At 41.2% G+C, this 22041-nt stretch overlaps 1 long non-coding RNA gene across 1 annotated transcript; it reads left to right on the plus strand.

Moving 5' to 3' along the window:
* Positions 1-1367: 1367 nt before the first annotated feature.
* On the plus strand, positions 1368-4712 carry LOC110204921 (uncharacterized). Its single transcript, XR_002323458.2, has 3 exons — positions 1368-1663; positions 2509-2689; positions 4176-4712. It is a non-coding gene; the product is annotated as an uncharacterized LOC110204921 (long non-coding RNA).
* The last annotated feature ends 17329 nt before the right edge of the window (positions 4713-22041 follow it).

Consider the following 22041-nt stretch of genomic DNA (forward strand, 5'->3'; position numbering starts at 1 on the left):
GCGCTGTGAAGAAGGCCCATGTTCTCAGTGGAAACACAAAGAGGGGTGCTGAAAGCCAAGATGATCATGGAAACATAGGTCATTGGCTCATAAGATCATAGACTTCATTAGAAACCGAGTCCAACCCCTTTGTTTTACAGATGAGGAAACCGAGTTTCAACCAAGTTAAATGATTAGTTTAGTGCCTACATAGCTGATGAGTGTCTGAAGTAGAAGTGCTGCTGCTGTTAGCTTGCCTAACCCATAGGATGATAATAATAGCTAACATATATATATATAAAACCCTTTAAAGTTTATCAAGCATTTCATATGTTATCTCATCTGATCCTTACAACACTCCCAGTGAGGAAGGTGTTATTCGTATCCCCATTTTACAGATGAGGAAACTGAGGCTCAGATAGGTTAAATGACTTTCTCAGCATTACACAGCTAATAAGTGTGTGAGGCCAAATGTGTTGCTGATGATAATGGCTCATGTAGGCCATAGGATGCCAGAACCTAAATGGACCTAAACAGACCTCCAACGTCTTCATTTTAAACAGGAAGAAACTAAGGCCCAAGGAGGGGCAGTAGCTTGTAAGTGACATAGCTAGGATTAGAAATCAGACCTTCTGAGTTCAAATTCATGGCTCTGTTGAATATTGCAGTATGCTGTATAGAAACTGGTAGTCACAAAGCATATTATATCCATGATTTCTATTGATTCTCATGACATCCCCTGTAAGTTGGGCACTATAGGTTGTTATTATCCCTACTTAAAGCTAAGGCAACTGAAACCCAGTGACCCACCCGAGAACACAGCCAGGACATGGCAATGATACCTGTGTGACCTAGTATCCCAATTTGGGGCTTTGCCCTACACTGTCTCTTCATTTTTTTTTCCCACCATGTACACAGACCTGAAGCATCCCCTTAAAGATTTAGCTCTGGTTGGTTCCTCTAGAATTCTTAATGAACCTAGCTCAATGAGAAGAAAGGGGGTGGGGAGAAAGACAGAAGCGGGGGATGCAGAGGGCTCATCTCCCTGAGAGAAGTCAAGCCAGGTGAGATGCAGACTGGGAATCTGGTAATGCACTCACCTCCACCTTCATTACTACAAAGCTTAGGCACTGACCTGAATCAAGGGACTATGATGGGGCAAGATGGGCCTGACACTTTGAAATATCCCATTTGTCAAGAGTCTTGTCCCTGTTTCCCCTGGAAAGTACAGTCAAATTCAATTTGATTGAATGACAATAAGCATTTTTCTTCTCCTTGGCTCTCAGGCCCTCAACTCTCGCCCTGAATAAGAGCATATCTGACTGAATGGGTTCAGCAGGCTCGTTGCCCCTTCTCATCTGCTGCTTCTTGTCTCCTACAGGGCAAGAACCAAGTCATCGAGGGCACTGACTAATTTGTTGTCACTGCTCCAATAACATCAAGGGCGATGCCTTGACTTGGGAGTGAATTTGTAAAGAGTAAATAACCTCTGTGCGAGAGCCGCAGGGCCTCTCCTAGAAGTGACATTTCAGTGTATGGATTTTGCTGGACCTATTTGAGCTGCCTGATGCCTCTGTTTGGCTTCCTTCCTGCTTCCTGGCCACGTTCCAGATAGGTGAGGCTGTTGGATCTGACCTCCAGATTGATGAGGTGCCAGCGTGTATGACTAATCTCCAACATCTTGGTAAATATGTTAAAAAGGAGAAAAAATCGAGGTGAATTTGGACTAGAGTGCTTAGGGAAAGGATAGACTTTCCATGAAGAGATAATAACAATAACTAATATTTATATAGCATGCTAAGGTTTATAAAGATATAAAAGTATAGATATACACACATACTTATAAAATGTCAAATGAGATTTTTTTCTCTATTATAGTATGTGTATACATATGTGTAAGTATATGCATTTACATATGCCATCACACATGCACATACATACATGTACCACATATGCATACACACATGTTATCATATACACGTGCATAATACACATACACACGTGCATATATACACATTATAATAGGCATATGCATATATTCACATACATGTGCATGTGTATAATATACATCATATATACTGTGCATATATACACACATCATCACACATACATGAACATACATATAAACATCATATGCACACATACAATATACCTGTATTATCACATATATACACATGTAAACATGTATAACATACACTGTTCCCATATTGTACATTGCATATATATATATGTACCACACACATATATTATCATACTGCACATGTGCATGCATGCACATGTACAACATGTGTGCAACTATATTATCATGTATACATGTGTGTACATACATGTATCATACACATGCCTATCTTATCATGCATGCATCTAGGTATACAAGTCTGCATATATCATATATCCATATGCATATATGCATGCACACACTATCATATTTATACATATGCACAGTATAATATGCATGTGCATTATCATATATGCAATGTTATAAATATGCACACACATATGTTTTATATATATATATATATATATCAGTTCTTTTTGTAGTGGCAAAAAGTTGGAAACCAAAGAGGGATCCTCATACCCAGGACTTCTCATCTCTACCTCCTGGCATCTCTGTCTTCCTTCAGATCTCAACAAATCCCTACTTAAGCGAGAAGCCAGTTTCCTCCTTAATCTTAATGCCTTCCCTCTGAGATTATCTCCAATTTACCTGGTATGTCTTATTTATACACAATCATTTGCATATTGTCTTTCCCCCATTAGATTTCCAGTTCCTGTAGAGTAGGGACTGGTTTGGGGCTTTCTTTGTGTCCCTAATGCTTAGAACAGTGCCTGGTATATAATAGGCACTTAATAAATAGTTAAATCCCAGTACCACCACCTGCTAAATGGGTGACCTTGGATAAAGCACAGCACTGTTCTGGTCCTCAGTTTCCTTATTTATAAAATATCCCTGTGGCAATGGGCGTACTGAATGAACAAGCTTTTCCATGACGCCATGATTGCCAACAAGACCGAAGCCATTATTGGTGACAGGCAGCCCCAGAAGGCAGGGTAAGGGGCCAGGCATTATTAAGTGAAGTGTCTGAGGATGATTTCGAACTTCCCCACTCAAGTTTTCCTACTCCCTCTTTGATTCTCAGCTTGGACAATGTGCAAAGAGCCCTCTCCCAGCCTTACAACAGTGGCTGCCAGTCTCAGGCAGAGATAATTAACCAGGAGAAGCAGGGGAGGCTGCCAGCCCTGGGGGAGCTCCTGGCTTATAATAGCTGGCAACTGTCACCAACACACTTGAGTCAAATAAACAATAAAACCAAATGACTTCCTTCTTGAAGAACGTCTAGGAGCCCCTATTTCCTTCTTCTAAGCCAGTGGTCTCATTCCAGCATAGGGAAGATATTAGTAGAAAGAACATTGGCTTGAGAAGGTTAGAAGGCCCAGGTTCAAGTCCAAGCTGTGCCACTGAGTGACTTTGGGCTACCTGTGCGACCTTGGGCAAGTCACATAACTTTTCTGAGCATCAGTTTCCTCCTTTGTTAAAATAAAAATGGGGAGTTTAAATGGGAAGATCTTTAAAGTCCCTTCTAACTCAAAAATCTTATGACCTCATGCTTTTTCTGGGCCCTAGTTTCATATGGAAAATGGGCATGATATTTGTTCTACCTACCCTCACAAGGCTGATAGAAGGATTGAGTGGGAAATCTATATGAAAGATTTTTTTTAAATTTTTTTAATCTTTAATTCTTTTCTCTTTAAAAAAATTGACAGGGATTTTAAAAATCATAAATCCCTACCTCAATGTCAGCTGTTATGGTTCTGATATCCTACTAGGGTCCATCTGGTAATTACACTAGAGGTAAAAAGATGAGTAAGGTCTAATTCCAATCCTCAAAGATTCTTACAGTTCAGGGGATAAGACATGCACAGCTACCATTGTAACTTCGGATGGTCTGCGACTGATTTCATAAGACAAGGATGGGGTGGTCCTCCAGAAGGAGGAGGAATTGCATCTATTAGGGGGATATCTGGGCGTCCTCTGACACTTTTTGAGGGCCATTGTGTTTGGTCAACCATAGAAGGAGCTGCCCTGCTTAGGTGAACCAGGCATAAAAATACATACATGTTTGCATAGGAATAAATGCAGAGAATTGATTAAATGCTTTATCAGATTTATTACCCTGTTGCTTACTTGGTGCCAGATTCGATCTTTTCATTTACCACTTGGACTCTACTCGTACCACTGGCTCTGACCATGATGACTCTCTGGATACAGTTTTTCACCTCTATCTCTCCAGTTCCACGACCTGCATCCTGGTTTCTGACTCCAGTAGAATATTGGAACTAGAGGCATAATTCTGGCCTCTAACCATGTGAGAACTTCCTCCACCATGGAACGCTCATCTTCAGCCTCTGGCAACACTCACAAGAGGATCAGTACAAAAAGAGGCCTGGAAGAAGTTAGTGGCATTTGAATTTGGTCTTGAAGAATGGACAGACTTTAGCTGGCCAATGTTCACATTAACCATAGGGTTCTGGTTAATTTTCACACATCAGAAAGGGAGAAAAGATAAACTATTTGGAAAAATGTTCAACTACCAACATGTTGGCTAGTTGCCTGCTAAGGACTTATTACAATCCTTATCAAAAGAGAGAAAGAAAGAAAAAGAAAGAAGGAAGGAAGGGAGAAAGGAAGGAAGGAAAAGAAAGAGGGAGGAAGGAAGGAAGGAAGGAAGGAAGGAAGGAAGGAAGGAAGGAAGGAAGGAAGGAAGGAAGGAAGGAAGGAAGGAAGGAAGGAAGGAAGGAAGGAAGGAAGGAAAGGAAGGAAGAAGGAAGAAGGAAGGGAGGAAGGAAGGGAGGAAGGAAAAGAAAGAGGGAGGAAGGAAGGAAGGAAAAGAAAGAAAGAGGGAAGAAGGAAAGAAGGAAGGGAGGGGGAGGGAAGAAGGAAGGAAGAAAAAGAAAAAAAAGAAAGGATGGAAGAAAGGAAGGAGGAAAGAAAGAAAAAAAGAAGAAAGAGAAAGGAAGGAAGGGGAGGGAGGGAGGAAGGAAAGAAAGAAGGAGGAAGAAAGAAGGAATGGAGGGAGGCAGGGAGAAAGTAAGGAAGAGATTAAAATTTAATTGAGAAATAATTAACAAAATAAATAAAAATCTATACTTTTTAAAAATTGCCATTTTTATTGACAATGACTACCCAATTACCCAATTTCTTGACATCTCAATTGCTCTCTATTGGAATAAGTCAAAAATTGAATTGAATTCAACATGTATTAAATGCCTTGAAATACAAAAGTGAAAACTGGTCCCTATCTTTCAATGGTGCAGTAGGAAGGAAGTACATCGAGGCCTGCAGTCAGGAAAATCTGAGTTCAAATCCAGCCTCCGACAATCCAGCCTTCCTAGTTGTGTGAGCCTGGGCAAGTTACTAAATTGCTATTGGTCTCAGTTTTTCCAACAAAAGTGAGAATAATAACAGCACTTACCCTCCAGGGTGATTTTGAAGATCAAAAGAGATAATATTTCTTAAGCACTTGGCACCATGCCTGGTACATAGTAGGTCCTTAAATGCTTTCCCCTCCCTTATATTCTACCTGGAGGGAAAGGGAAAAGGGAGGAAATGGGAGGTGGGGTACAACATATGCCCAGATAAGTAAGTAAGAGGTAACTTAAGGAGGAAGACAGGTCTAAGAAGTGAGAAAGGGATGGGGTAAGATCAGGAAAACCTTCAGTTCTTCATCTGTTTTGGAAAAGCTTATGAAATTGAAATTTTTTACTAGGTTTGTGATAAAGGAAAAGACCGTCGAAGGCTTTGCCTGGTCCACACTTAATGTGAGTTGAAGGAAACAGAGGAGTAGGAAGCCAGTTCAGGGAAAACAAACTATTTTCTAGATTCTTCCAGTTAGTTCTCTAGTCTGCTTTCTTCATTTTCTATGCAGGGAAGTAATATCAGATCCCAAAGGCATTCCAGAGCAAGACGTGTAGGTTGGGGGGATCTATGTCTTGTAACCGTTCTCCCCCCCCATTCATGTTTCCAAGCCTATAAAGCACACTATAAAGCACAGCACATATACAAAACCTAGAAGGCCACTGTGGGCATTTCTCCAGCTGTGATCTCCACCATGGAAACAACTAATGGGTTCTGTGTTCATGGTTACTTACCACATAATTGACTTGGTCAACTATAAATATGTGGAGGCCAAAATCAACCATCAAGGGAACTATAGTTAGCTTATATCGTTAAGATATTTGAGCTGGAAAGGTCCTTAGAATACAGACTATGTTGGGAAGTCAGGAAGGCTCTTAAAAGATGGAATGTCAGTGGGCCTCCTCACTTGGAAGAGACTTTAGAACATAGAATGTTAGAACTTAAAGGGTCTTTTGAACATAGAATATTTGAACTTTAAGAGACCTTCAAGCATAGCCACACAGGGACTTACAATACAGCATGTCTAAGTTTGAATCAACCTTAGAACATAAAATGTTAGAATTTGAAAAGATCTTAGAATATAGAATATTAGAACCTTAGAACACAGGGTGTAAGAGTGGGAAGGGGACCTAGAACATAGGATGTGAGAAGAAGAGACCTTAGAATGTAGAATGTTAAAGCTGGAAAAAATTACTGAGATCATCTTTTGCCTCATTTTAAATATGGGGAAACTGAGGCTTATGGAGGTAAACGTGACTAACCCAGGGTCATAACTGCCATAGGACCTGGCTCTCTCCTCTTTGCACCATACCAGCTTAGCATAACTAGCCATGTAGCACTTGAAGATTTGCAAAACACTTGACAAATATGATTTCATTTGATGCTCCTAACAACTCTGCTTAATAGGTGATATTATTATCCCCATTTTATAGATGAGGGAACTGAGGCAGGTTATGGGATTGTCGAAGGTCACACAGCTAGTGAATGTCTGAGGTGGGATTTGAACTCAGGTCTTCCTGATGCCAGGTTCAGCACTCTATCCACTGAGTCATCTAGCTGCCTAATGACCAGATCTAGCTCTGTTTCCTAGGAGCTGGTAGAGATAGCAACCTTCTCACTGTTTCTGTTGGTATTTACCTGTTTAGATCTGTTTTTTTAAAGAACCCAGACACACTACTCTTCTTTGAATTCAGTCTTTGTTGGCCTAATGTGAACTCAAGGCAGAATGAGGAGGAATGAGTTGGGGGGTGCACATCATGCCCTGTTGGCCCAACTTCTTCCACATCCACAGTTTTGAGTTCTGAACCAAAATTTTCAGCTGCAACTCCCACAGACCTCTCTGCAAACAGTAACACCTTATTCATCCCATCACAAGGCAGGACGGATACCCCACCCCAAACATATTTACGTGGATATTCTATATATTGCAAACATGTGTCACTTTCTCAAGACAAAGCCTAGATCCTGGACTACAATGGCATGGGATGGAACGAGCTTCTAGCAACGACAGATTTGGCAAGTCCAAATTCCTCTTCCATCAGGCCCTTCCTTCCAGCTCTGGCAGCCATAGGCCTGCTCCATTCAGCTTCCATTCCCTCTGGGACCTGCTTCCAGGCCTGGCACCCAAGGGGTGGGCTTGTCTGCATCCCAATTTCCTCTCTTCTGAAGTCATTTGCTGTGAGATGAGGAGTCACCCAAGTGGAGGTGCCAGCCAGGTGAGGCAGGGGTGGCTGCTGCTGGGGATGACGTCCCTGGGCCAAGAGACACTGAATAGTTCTGGCAGAGCCCTCTCAGTGTTTACAACAGGACAATGGGCTTTGTTGTGCTAATGCCCTGGAATCCTGAGGTTGGGGCCAGGCTTTGGAGCCAAGGGTATATGGCTGGCCATCAAATGGCACAGAATAAAATGAAACAAAATCAGCCCCCATTTCCCCCCACACTCCCAATCACACCCAAGCCACACAAACTCTGCTCAAGGTCTAATGTTCCAAAGAAGGCAAAAAAGATTTAAGAATTCAGGTCAAAGGGAAACACCTTTCCTTTCCTCCTGGAACTCTTCTTTCCCCCATAACCCACCCCTCCTTGTAACTTCCCCATTTCCAATGATGACATCCATGGTCCTACCAGGCAACCAGACATGTCTGTGGCCAAGGATCTGGAAGGGGCGGGGCCTGAGCCTTCTTCCACTGCAAATGACTACACTGAGGTTAGTGCATTAGATTGCAGGTGATGTGGCAGGTAAAGGGAACTTAGAGGTCATCCAGTCTGCCCCCTTCCCCCTTCTTCTGGACTGGGCCTGTGCTTTCACTGGTGTAGGGAGTTCCTGGTCAAGGAAGCTATCTGCCCTATCAATGAGCAAATGCCCGGCAGCTCAGATTCTTAGATTGGGCTTCTTACTCTTTTTGTGTCATTAAGGACCCCATTGGCCATTAGGTAAAGTCTATGGTCCCCTTTCGATAATATTTTTAAATGCACACAATGAAATACATAGCATTACAAAGAACACCAGTTTTGTGGAAATAAAAATGCATTTTCCCCAACCAAATTCAAGGACCTCCTGAAATCTATCCCTGGAGCTTATGGGCTCCTTTCTAAGAGAATTGCCTGAGGCACCGATGGGCCAGGTGACTTGCCCATGGTCACGCAGCTGGTATAAGTCAGAGGCTGACCTTGCACCCAAGCTCTCCTGGCCCCATAGATGGCTCATTATCCATTGCCACATGGCCTCTCATTTTACATATGAGGAAATCTGGGCCCATGAAGGTGAAAAAACTTGTCTATCCTATTGGTTTTTTCATAAAACCAGCTCTTAGTTTTATTTATTAGCTCGATAGTTTTCTTAATTTCAATTTTTTTAATTTTTCCTTTGGTTTTCAATATTTCTAATTTAGTGTTTAGTTGAGGATTTTTGATTTGTTCTTTTTCTAGTTTTTTTAGTTGTATGACCAATTCATTGATCTCCCCTTTTTCTATTTTGTTTACGTAAGCATTTAGAGATATAAAACTTCCCCTAAGAACTGCTTTTTCTGCATTCCTTAAGTTTTGGTATGTTGTCTCATTATTGTCATTCTCTTGAATGAAATTATTGATTGTTTCTATGATTTGTTGTTTGACCCAATCATTTTTTAGGATTAGATTATTTAGTTTCCAATTATTTTTTAGTCTATCTTTCCATGGCCCTTTATTACATATAATTTTTATTGTGTCATGATCTGAAAAGGATGCATTTAATATTTCTGCCTTTCTGCATTGGATTGTGAGGTTTTTATGCCCTTGTACGTGGTCAGTTTTTGTGTATGTGCCATATACTGCTGAAAAAAGTATATTCCTTTTGATCCCCATTCAGTTTTCTCCAGAGGTCTATCATACCTAACTTTTCTAATGTTCTATTCACCTCTTTAACTTCTTTCTTGTTTATTTTGTGATTAGATTTATCTAGTTCAGAGAGGGGGAGGTTAAGGTCCCCCACTAGTATAGTTTTGCTGTCTATTTCTTCCTGTAACTCCAGGAACTCTTCTCTAAGAATTTGGATGCTATATCATTTGGTGCCTATATGTTTAGTAATGATATTACTTCATTGTCTATGGTGCCTTTTAGCAGGATGTAGTTTCCTTCCTTATCTCTTTTGATTAGATCTATTTTTGCCCTTGCATTGTCTGAGATCAGTATTGCTACCTCTGTTTTTTTTTTCCTTCAGCTGAAGCATAATATATTCTGCTCCAGCCTTTTACTTTTACTCTGTATGTGTCACTCTTTTTCAGACGTGTTTCCTGTAAACAACATGTTGTAGGATTATGGTTTCTAATGTATTCTGCTATCCCTTTCCATTTTATGGGAGAGTTTGTCCCATTCACATTCACAGTTATGATTACCATCTGTGTCTTTTTCTCCATCCTTTTTTCCCCACTTATGCTTTTCTTTCTCCTTTCTTCTTTCCCCTCTCCCACTAGTGTCTTGCTTTTGACCACTGCCTCCTTCAGTCCCTCCTCCCTTATTATCCCTTTCCCTTTTCTTCCCCTTTACCCTTACTGCTTCCCTCCCTTCTTCCCCCCTCCCTTTTCTTTCCCCTTTTCCCTCCTACTGCCTATAGGGCAAGTTAGATTTCTATACCTAACTGATTGTTATTCCCTTCTTGAGCCAAATCTGATGAGAGTAAGGTTCAAACAATGCTCACCCCCTCCCTTCTTTCCCTCTGCTGTAATAGGATTTTGTGTCTTTTCCTGTAATGTAATTTACCCTTGTCTGCCTCCTCCTTTCTCAGTACATTTTCTAAGATCAGACTAATCCACTTATTTGGATCCATTTAACCACTTGATTAGATTTTTTTTATCATTACATCAAAGTCAACTAATATCCACCCTTTTATGTATACTCCTTTAACATGTAATAACAATACAGTTCTCAAGAGTTGCAAGTGTCATCTTCCTTGTAGGGATGTAAACAGTCCCCTTATTAAACATATTGTATCTTTCTGTCCATTTACCTTTTTATGTCTTTCTTGAGTCTTGTACTTGAAGATCAAATTTTTTGTTGAGCTCTGGTCTTTTTATCAGAAAGGTTTGGAAGTCCCCTATTTCACTGAATATCCATCTTCTTTCTTGAAAAATCATGCTCATTTTTGCTGGGTAGTTGATCCTTAGCTGCAATCCAAGCTCCTTTGCTTTATGGAACATCATGTTCCATGCCCTGCAGTCTTTTAATGTAGAAGCTGCAAGGTCCTGTGTCATCCTGACTGTGGTTCCTTGATATTTAAATTGTTTCCTTCTGGCTTCTCTTTCATCTGGTAATTTTGGAATTTTGCTTTTATATTCCTTGGCATTGTCAATTTGAGATCTCTTTCAGGTGGAGAGCAGTGTATTCTTTCTATGGTTATTTTATCTTCTGGTTCTAGGACTTCAGGGCAGTTTTCCTTTATGATTTCCTGAAAGATACTGTCCAGGCTTTTTTTCATCATAATTTTCAGGTAGTCCAATGATTTTTAAATTGTCTCTCCTGGATCGATTTTCCAGGTCAGTTGTTTTACCTTAAGTTTTCATCCATTTTTTCATTTTTTTTTCTGTTTGACTGATTCTTGCTCTCTCATAGAGTCATTAGTTTCCATTTGTCCAATTCTAGTTTTTAACAGATTGTTTTCTTCTCTTAGTTTTTGTCCTTCCTTCTTCAATTGGCCAATTGTGTTTTTTTGGGACTTGTTTTTTTCAGTGTATTTTTTTTTCCAATTGGCCAATTGTATTTTTGAAGGACTCTTCTACCTCTCTCATTTGACTATTAAAATCCTTCTTGAGCTCTTCTAAGAAGGCTTTTTGGGCTTCAGACCAGTTCATATTCCCTTTTGATGTTGCAGATGTGGGTTTGTTGACAATGTTGTCCTCTTCAGAATTTCTGTCTTGATCTTCACTCTTCTCATAATATAAACCTATGGTACATTTCTTTTTACTCATGGTGTTCCCTGGCCTTTAAAGAGATTGAGCTATCCTGCTGGGGAACAGAGGGCACTGACCCAAGCTTTTTGTGTTGGGAGCCTAGGTCTTGGTCACTGGCTTTGTGTGCTGGGGCCTCTTATGTTGGCAATTGGAGGCTGTAGGTTTCTGGCAGCTTACCTCGTGTTGGGCTGGAATCAGCAAGGCTGGAACTTTCAGGCAATTCTAGGTTGCCTGCTTTTCCTTTCCTTTAGCTTTCTTCAGCTCCTTTTAGATGGGTGCTGCAGGGTGTTTATCTGCCTGGTGCCCCTTGCAATGCTGCATCCCTCATTTCTGCTAATGCACTGGGAGATTCCTTTGTGGTAGAGTGTCAAGGCACCTGGTGGTTTTCTGAGCTGGTTTCCACTGGTCCCTCCTGCCCTCACTGAGGCACTCAGAGGTCCAGGTGTTGGTGTTTGCCTGCTCTACCACCTGGGCTTCAGGATCTCTTCCTGAGGTTCTGACAGCTTACCTGGTGTTGGGTTGAAATAAGCAAGGCTGGGACTTTATGAAGACTTTAGGTTGCTTTCTTCGGCTCCTTTCAGATGAATGCTTCCAGGTGCTTATCCACCTGGGCCCCTTTGTAGTGCTGCTTCCCTTATTTTTGCTGAGGCCCTGGGAGACCCGTTTGCTGGGCTGCTGCACTGCTACTCCCTGTCTTTCTTCTAGTTCAGGTGTTCCAGGGTTTTTTTCTGGGACGATATTTTCTGGGTTTTCAGAGGCTGATAGGGGAGAGTGAGAGTGACTACCTTTTTACTCTGCCATCTTGGATCTTGGAAGTGGAACTCCATGAAATAACTTGTCCAAGACCAAATCGCTAGTAAGTAGAAGAGACAAGATTCAAATCCAGGTTTTCAGAGTCTATATCCAGTGATATTTCTATTACAAAATGTATCCAGCCCCCTTTTATTACAGATGAGGAAACTGAGCCTGAAAGAGGTCAAGTGGATTCTCAGAGTCCAATGGAGAGTTGAATGGATTCCTGCTTGTTGAAGGCCTTCAAGCAAAGTCAGGATACCCATTTGCCAGGTGTGGTGAGGTGTGGATTGGACTGCTGTCCATCACTGCTAAGGTCCTTTTCAACTGGGAGTGTCTATGATTTTGTAGTAAATCAAGACCCTAATCCAGGCCTCATTCCATAGATGAGGAAACAGGGAAGGAAAGCAATTTGCCCTAAGTCACATAGATAGAAAATTTAGGGCATAAATCCAAATAAGTTGTAGTGAGCTTATTGGAGGCCAGCGTCTGTTTTTCATGTGTGTCTTTGAATCCATTGTACATTACACATAGTTTGGTGCTTAATAAATGCTTGAAGAAATACAGAATAATCAACAGAGCACTGGAAACTCTGTTGAACCCAGGAATACCTGGGTTCAAATGCTGCCTCAGAGAATTGTGACTCTGGGCAAGTCTCTTATTCTACCTGCCTCAGGTTCCTCATCTGTGAAATGGGGATAACAATAGCACCCACCTCCTAGGATTGTTATGAGAATCAAATGTGCTAACACATGTAAAGTGCTTTCTAAACCTCAAAGCACTATATAAGCATTAACTATTACTAGCTAGCTATTATGTATAGAATTGAATTGAATTCTCCTTCTAAAGAATTGTTTTTTCTAATATGAGATGTTAGATTACAATATTTGCAGAATGTCAGAGATGGAAGGGAAGAAATCGTTTAGCCCAATTGCCTTATTTTACAGATGAGAAGACTGAGGTGCAAAGAGAACACTGTCTTCTTAAGGTTACATAGCCAATTAATGTCAAAGCCAGGTCTTCCGACTCTAAGTCCAAGGTTCTTTGAACTATATCACCTTGACTCTCAACTACTTACTAGTCGCCTTGTATGGCAGGAAGAGCCTGACCTTGAGAGGATAAGGTGGGGGAAGGAGGGAGAAGAGAAAGAGCTGGAGGTGATGGGAGGGGAAAGGGAATTTTGGCAATGGGGGCAAACTAAAAAGGAGAAGAAGCCCAATGGCCCCAACCCCAAGTCTTGGAGAGTAGGGCGGGGAAGGGCTGGGGAAGCTTGATAGCTCAGGGCTTAAGATCTATACCTTTAGGGCAAGAGATTCATTGTAATTGTAATTCATTTTCATGTGGCTGCTACTTTAGGTTCTAAAAAGGTCTCTCTGGGAAACTGCTTCTAGTGCTGTAACTCATAAGCCCCTACCAGTGTGCTTTGCCTTAACAATCAACCAGTAGATTCGGTCAGTTTTTAGTCAAGGCATTTACTCAAACTACAAGAACGATAGTTATAAAACATCCCTCCACACAAAAATCTGGTATACACTCTCCCACAAATTCATACAGTGTCCATAGTGGACAGAGAGTGTACAATGGTAGTGAGGGACACATATAAGAAATTCATGTAGTCAAAGCAACTCATTGCTCCAGAACAGCAGAATTCCAAAGACCTTTAATGATCCCACCAATTGCTAGTGTTTCTTTCCCCACCCCCATTTCTTTATATTTACTTTTGTGTATATTTTGTTCTATATATGTCTTTTGTCTTTCCTGATAGACTATAAGCTCTTTGAGAGTAGAAACTATTTTGCTGTCTTTTTATCCCAAATACCTAATATATTTCCTGGAGCATAATAAGGGGCTAATACATATTAATTGATTGATTGATTGAAGATAGCTGTCTTAAAGTCTCTGAAAGGCTGTCATTTGGAAAAGGGATTAAACTTGTTCTGTTTGACACTGCACTGCAAGGCAGAGCCAGGACCAATGAGTGCAAGTAACAAAGCAGAAAATTTAGGCTTGTTCAAAGAGGTCAGGAAAGACCTTCCTAATGAAGCTGGGGTTCTTAACATTTTTTGAGTCACAAATCCTCTTGGCATTCTGGTGAAGCCTGTGGACACCTTCTTAGAACAGTGTTTTAAAATTCATAAAATGTATCATATTACAAAAGAAACTGACTATATTAAAGATGCAATCCAAGTTCACAGACTTCCTGAAATCTACCCCTTGTTGGGCTTAAGAATGGCTGCATTAGAGCTATCCAAAAGAACAATGGGCTGGCCCTCCTTCACTGGAAGACTTCAGACTGAGGCTTGATCACCACCTATTGAATATGTTGTAATGGGCATTCTTTTTCCAATATGTGTTGGACTAGATTGCCACTGTTTTCTCTTCTGAAATCTGAAATTCTATGATTCTAAGATCTGACATTCCAAGGTTCTATGACTTTTCCAACCTCGGAAAACTTAAGAGTATATCTTCCTAATATTATTTATATTTGCATTTAATGCCTTTTTTTAAAAAAAAATAAAATTGTATTTCTTTCTTTTCTTTACATCACTAGAATTTCTCCTGTTACCTCTTCCCTCCCACCACCTAGAGAGCCATCCCAGGTAACAATAATATTGGCGGGGGGGGGGCTAGGCAAAAGGGTTAAGTAACTTGCTCGGGATCAGACAGCTAGTAAGTGTTATGTGTCTGAGGCCAGATTTGAACTCAGGTCCTCCTGAATCAAGGGCTGATGCTCTATCCACTGTGTCACTTAGCTGCCCCAACAAATAATATTTTTAAAGGAAAAAGAAGAGACCAAAAAAAAAAAAAAGAAAACTGATCAATATATTGATAAAGTCTGAAAAATATATGCAATGTACCACACCATGGACCTTCCACCTCTTCATCTTCTCGTATTTCTTCTTTGGAGATAGGCTTGTTCTACAATTTTGCAGTATTCACTTTTGACTGTTTTGTGGTTGGTCTTTCTGGTTTACCTTGTTGTGGTCATTGCATATATTGTTTTCTTGGCTTTTTCTTTGCCTACTTCTCTCTGCATCAGCTCATATAAATCTTTCTGTGGTTTTCAGCATTCATCATATTTATTACTTCTTACGGCATAGTTACATTCATGGCAATTTCTTTAATCATTCCCCAATTGATGGGAATCTACTTTGTTTCCAATTCTTTGCTACCAAACCAAAAATGCTGCTATAAATATTTTGGTGTATATAGAGACTTCTTGTTAATGACTTTGTTAGAGTAGGGTGTGGACATTTTAATCATTTTATTTGCATAATTGCAAATTGCTTCCCCTAAAGGTTATACTGATTCACAACTCCACCAACAATACACTCGCATCTACTGGGAGATTCTTTCCAATACAGACTGACTCCAAGACCTTGTCTTTGGTTACATAGAGTGATGATCATTGACATCAGAGAAAAGGTACAGCCGCTCAGTTTTTGTTCTGCTTCTATTTTCCATGCCAAGGAAAATGACCTCTGCGATTGAAATCACAGAACAAAAATGACTAAAAGAGAGTTCATAGCCAAGATAATTAAGTCGATGGCAAGAGAATGCTGATCGGCCATTGATGAATTCAGATGAACTGTGTCTTCAAGTGCTGAAAGAATTGATGAATGTGATTGCTGAGCCTTTTGTCAGTACTATTTGAAAGAGCATAGAAAACAATAAAGGTAAGGACAACTGTCTCAATTTAAAAAAAAGAGAGAGAAGAACAAGAGTCTGAAAACTCTAGGCCAGAGACTTTAGCTTCCATTCCCAGGACAATTCTAAAAAGGCGTATTAAAGAAATGATGGTAGACATCTTAAATGGTGAACAGTGATTACAAAGAACTAGTATGGCTTCATCTAGAACAAGTCAGACTAGATGAGATTCTTTTTGCTGACAGAATTATTAAACTAATGGATGAGAAAAATTCTGCATGTATAGTTTATCTAGGTTTTAGGAAAGCTTTTGATTTTCAGTCATTTTTCAGTCATGTATGACTCTTCATGAATCCATTTGGGGTTTTCTTGGCAAAGGTACTAGGGTGGTTTGCCATATCCTTCTCCAAGTCATTTTACAGATGAGGAACTGAGGCAAATATAGTTAAGTGACTTGCCCAGGGCCACACAGCTAGGAAATGTCTGAGGTCAGATTTGAATTCGGGAAGATGAGTCTTCCTGAATCCAAACCCAGTGTTCCATCCACTGCATCACCTAGCTTTTGATTAAGTATCTCAAACTACTTTTGTGGAGAAGATTGAAAGACATGCACTAGATGACAATACATTTAGAAGGATACAGAACTGGATGGAAGGATTCAAAAAGCAGTTGTTAATAATTCAATGTCAGCTGGCAGGACATCTCCAGAAGAGTCTCTACGGATCTGGCCTTCACCCTCTGCTATTTGACATTTTTATTGATGTTTTAAATAAAAGCATGGATGGTAAGCTTATCAAATTTTTGGATATCAAAAAGCAGAGAGGGAGAACTAATTTACTGGACAATGGGATTGGGATCTATAAAGATCATGGCAGGTTATAACATTGGGCTAAACCAAATAAGATGTACTTTGAGAGGGATAAATGTAACCTCATACCTGGGTACCAAAAACACACAAAATCACCATCACAAGTTGGGGCAGGCATAGTTCGGCAGTACTTATTAAATGTGTGGACTATACATTTAAATGCAAGTCAGCAGTGTGATCTTGGGCATCATAAAGGGAAAGGAATTGCTTCTAGAAATATGGAGTCCCACTGGATCGTGCCCTTCTCAGATTTCGTCTGAAGTCTAGCTAGGTAGCTAGGTGGCACAGTGACACAGTGAGCAGTGTTGGTTCTGGTGTCAGGAAGACCTGAATGCAAACATGGCCTCAGACACTTACTAGTTGTGTGACTCTGGGCAAATCAACTAACCACTGGCTGCGTCAGTTTACTCCTCTGTAAAATGAAAGTAATGACAGCACCCACCTCCTGGGTTCTGTGAGGATAAAATATTTATAAAGCGCTTTGCAAACTTTAAAGTTCCCTATGAGTGCTAGTGATTATTCTTGTTGTGGGTTTAGTTCTGGGTGCCATGCCACACCCCAGAAGGGCTGGAGATTGTCCAGAGAAGGGCAATCAGAATGGTACAAGACCTTGAGTTCATGTCACATGAAAATTAGTTGAAGGAACTGGAAATGTTCAGCCTGGAAAAGAAAAAACCCTGGGGGAATATGATAGCTGTCTTCAAGTATTTGTAGGAGTGTGGTGTCTAGGAGGGATCAGACTTATTTCACTCAGGCCTAGGTAGAAGTTGGCATGACAATTAGAGGTGTGCCCAAATGGTAAGTGTTGCCGCCAGAAGGGATGAGTTCTGCCACCTTCAACAATAGACTGGATGACTCTTTTTCAGGTGTGTTATATAGGATGAGCTAGATAAGGAGCTAGGATTGATCCCTATCAATTCTCAAATTCTGTGATTCTTTAAAATGTCAACTAATATTAATAAATTGTAGAGATCACAGATAGTTCATTTTCCTGGCCATATTTAGATACCACCTAAATTGATGCTGGAAGTGAGTGTCCACATTAAAAGAAAAATGTCCCAGAAATTACCTAAAAACCCCAAAAATACTTCACGGGGTCAGAGTTTTGCTCCATAATAATAATCTGTTCCATCTGTATCAGGCTTTGCAGTTTTCCAAAAAAAATTAAAAAGACTCATGTCCACTATTTCATTGAGTCTTCAAAAATATCCCAAGGAAGCTCAGCAGAGCAGGAATCAATGCCCTCATTTTCCAAATGCACAGACTGAGGTGTAAAGAAGCCACATGACTTGCCCAAGAGCATGCAGAAAATTAATGTCAGAGCTGGGCCAAGAACACAGGTTTCTCAGGGCTTGAGTCCAACCTTTTCCTATTGGTGTGAAATCCAGCACAAGGTCCCCCCGCTAGCTTCGGAAGAGAGTGGTAGCCATCAACAGTCCGGGGGGGGCATGCTGGGGCTTTCCTCTAATAACCCAAACTCTATAGTAGCTCTTTCTGAAGCATGCATAAACTCCGCTCTTTTAACTTATTCTTGGAAAACGCCGGTGAGTTTCATTGACATTTAAAGTTTACGACTTGCCAGATTGTGTATTTGAGTCATTGGGGGGTTATTTAAACATGTAGCTTTTCCAAGCGGGTAAATATTTAATTGATTGAAGCTTTGGTGCACCCGCCACTTAGAAAACAGGACTCCTATGGAAGAGTTTGGGGAAATCAATGCACTGTGAAGCATTTCCAAACCACTCCATTGTCGAAGCCATGAATGGCTACATTTTTCCGGGAGCAGGATTTGACAAGGGATTTATTAAAAGCAAATGCAAAGGGGGAAATCGGCTCCAAACACAAACCCCCCGGAAGGCTCAGACTATTGTAACCTTGGGGGTGCAGCTGTGCTAACTCCTACCATCCCAGGAACCTCTCTAAGGCTAGCTCTGCATCCACCCCCACCCCACCCCGGGAAACTGCCCAGCTGCTTCCAATCTGTCCCTTCCTCAGAAAAAAAAAAAAAGTCTGTTAAGCATGAAACTTCATTTTCATAGGAGCATAGGATTTAGTGCTAGAAGAAGTCACCTTGTCCAATCCCCTTATTTTACAGGGGAGAAAAGGGAGGTCCAAAGAGTGATTTACCTAAGGCCATATAGGTAAGTAGCAGAGTTGAAATTCAGTCCCAATTCCTTTGATTCCAAATTCGGTTTTCTTTCTACAACATCAGACCAGATGTGAATAGAACTAGACCAAGTGTGTTAGGACAGTCTGGGGCAGCATTGCCCTGAGAAGAAAAGGAAGGGCCTATGCAGATACTCCTCTAGGGTATACCAGCACCCCTAGTCCATCCACGGCACTATAAGTAACCCCTCTCCCTGGCGTGAAGCTAGGAGGAAGGAGCAGATATGGGTCCTAGGGTCTGTACATTAAAAGTGCATGGTCTGCATAAAGAAGTGCATAGCTTCCAGGAATAGGAAGGTGAGAGTCTCCCTGTATTCTGCTCTTCTCACAACTTGTCTGAAGTTTTGTTTTCAGTTCTGGGTGCTTTAAGAAGGGCATTGATAAATTGGAGATGATAAAAGACCTTGAGCGTATGACATGTGGGACAGCTAGGTGGTGCCATAGTGCACACAGTGCCAGGCTTAGAGTCAGGAAGACTCACGTTCCTGAGTTCAAATCCAGCCCCAGACACTTCCTAGCTGTGTGACCCTGGGCAAGTCACTTAACCCTGTTTGCTTCTGTTTTCTCATCTATAAAATGAGCTGGAGAAGAAAAGGGTAAACATCTCTATCTTGCCATGAAAGCTGCAGCTCATTTTACAGATAAGAAACTAAAGCAAACAGTGTTAAATGACTCGTCCAGGGTCACACAGCTAGTATGAGTCTGAGGCTGGATTTGAATCCAGGAAGATGGGTCTTTCTGACTCCAGGCCCAGCACTCTATCCTCTAAGCCATCTATATAACCATCTTTAACCATTCTCCTGAGCTCCAATCTTGCATCAACAGCTGCCTCTTGGACATCTCAAACTAGATCTCCCACACACATCTCAAACTCAACCTAAAATAGAATTCATTATCTCTCTCCATTAACCATCTCCTCTTCTTAGCTCCCCATATTACTTTTGAGGGTACCATTATCCTCTCAGTCACCCAGGTTTGCCACCTGGACTCCTCTCTACCATTGACACCATGTGTACAATCCAGTGCCGAATGTTGTTGTTTCTACCTTCACAGCATCTCTTGTATATATGCTCCTCTCCTTTCACTTTTATAGTCACCAACATGGAGTGGGCTCTCATCACCTCATGCCTTGACAGTTGCAATAGTCTTTCTTTAGGTTGACCTCCTTGACTCAGACCTCTCCCTGCACCAATCCATTGTCCACAGAATTGCTAGAATGATTTTCCTAAAGCAGGTCTGGTCATGTCACCCTCTCCCTTAATAAACCCAATAACTCCCTATTACCTCAAAGATCAAATATAAAATCTTTTGTTAATTAAAGTCTTTTGCAACTTGGACCCCCCCATTTTTCCAGTCTCTCATAATTTACTCCTCTACACACATTCTATGATCCATCAACATTAGCTTTCATTCGTGTCTGACTCTTAGTGACCCCATTTGGAGTTTTCTTGGCAGAGATACTGGAGTGGTTTGCCATTTCCTTCTCCAGCTCATTTTACAGATGAGAAAACCAAAGCAAACAGGGTTAAGCAACTTGCCCAGAGTCACATAGCTAGTACTTGTCTGAGGTTGGATTTGAACCCAAGAAGATAAGTCTTTCTGACTCCAGGCTCAGTGCTCTGTGCACTATGCCACCACCTGGCGTTCATACTTCCTCAAACATGAAACTATCTTTCAACTCCCTGTCTTTGCCTTGACTGCCCTCCCATACTTGTAATTCTCTCCCTCCTCACTTGCGCCTCCTGCTTTCCCTCCCTGCCCTCAAGATTCATCTCAAGTCCCACATTCTTCAGCTCTTCCGCAGCACTGACATAATCATCCTTTACCATGATACTCATAATCAAGTGGGGCACAAGAACTCTTGAATCACGGTCATTGCCATTTCAGTATCTTTTCCCCCAAACCCACTTCTCTTCTGATTTTTCCTGTCAAGGAACCTTTCTATCATCCAAGTTCAAAATCTCCAAGTCATCTCCAACTCTTCACTTTCCAGTAACTTCACATACCCGTTCAGCTCTTTCCAGCCCTGCCTTCAAAACAAAACAAAACAAAACAAAACAAAACAAAACAAACATCCCTCATCTCACTTCCATTTTCCACTTAGTTGCAGGCCTGGTACAGGCCTTCATCCCCTCTCGCCTGGGCTACAGCCTCCCACCGGGCTTCCCTGCTTCAGATCTTTCCACTTTCAGTACACTCTTCCAGACAACTGTCAAATGGCTATTTCTAGTGCACTCCCTGGAACACCCCTTCCTGCATGAAACCTACCCCAGATTCAAGGCGTTTGGTGGGTTCACGTTCTCCGTTTCCTAACTCTGGCATTTTCTCTGGCTATCCCCCTGTACCTGGAACTCTCTTTTTATTCATCTCTAACTCTTGGCTTCCTTGAATTCCCAGCTAAAGCCCCATCTTCTACAGGGATCCTCCTTAGTTCTAGGGCTGTCTATCTGGTGATCATTTCCAGTTTACCTGTCTATAGCCTGTTTGTGTATAGTTATTTGCATGTTGTCTCCCTCATTAGACCATGAGCTCCATGAGGGCAGGGATTATCTTTTGTTTCATTTTGTATCCCCGGTGCTTAACACACTGCCTGACACATAGTAGGCACTTAATAAATGTTTATTGACTGACTGACAAATTCCTAGCAAAGTGTTTATTTTTTCTAGTTACTGACAAGACACAAGGCAGGGGTATTTCATAAGACAGCATAGCAAAGTAGCAATAGAACATTTCCATCATTAGCCTGGGGCCCACTTGCCCACATATGTACCTGGAGTGTCGGGTGTGAAGCAGAGTAAAAGGAACAATGGATTTAAAATCAGAAATCCTGAAAATTTGGATCCAATCTTTCTCCTATATATAGGTGCCATTATTATCCACATTTTACAGATAAGGCTATGAGCATTTATGTGATTTGTCCAGAGTCCCACACCTAGGAGTGTCTAAGGCAGAATTGTACTCAGGTCTTCCTAACTCTAAGCCCACCACTCTATCCTCTGTACCACCTAACTGCTGTATAGCAGGGGTGCATCTGCATTGGTAGAAGAGGCTTCTACACTAGGAGTCCTTCACACCAGGGAAATCCCAACTCTGTTCTACCTATTTGTCCTTGGGCAATTTTTCTGAGCCACAATTTCCTCATCTGTAAAATTGATTTAGATGACCCCCTAAGGTCTTTGCCAACTCTCGTCTTATGATCCTACGAAATCACAGATTTAGACCAATCTAACTAATTATTACCTAGTGTC

Source organism: Phascolarctos cinereus, unplaced genomic scaffold, assembly GCF_003287225.1.
Source record: "Phascolarctos cinereus isolate Bilbo 61053 unplaced genomic scaffold, phaCin_HiC Scaffold_4;HRSCAF=312, whole genome shotgun sequence".
Lineage (NCBI taxonomy): Eukaryota > Metazoa > Chordata > Mammalia > Diprotodontia > Phascolarctidae > Phascolarctos > Phascolarctos cinereus.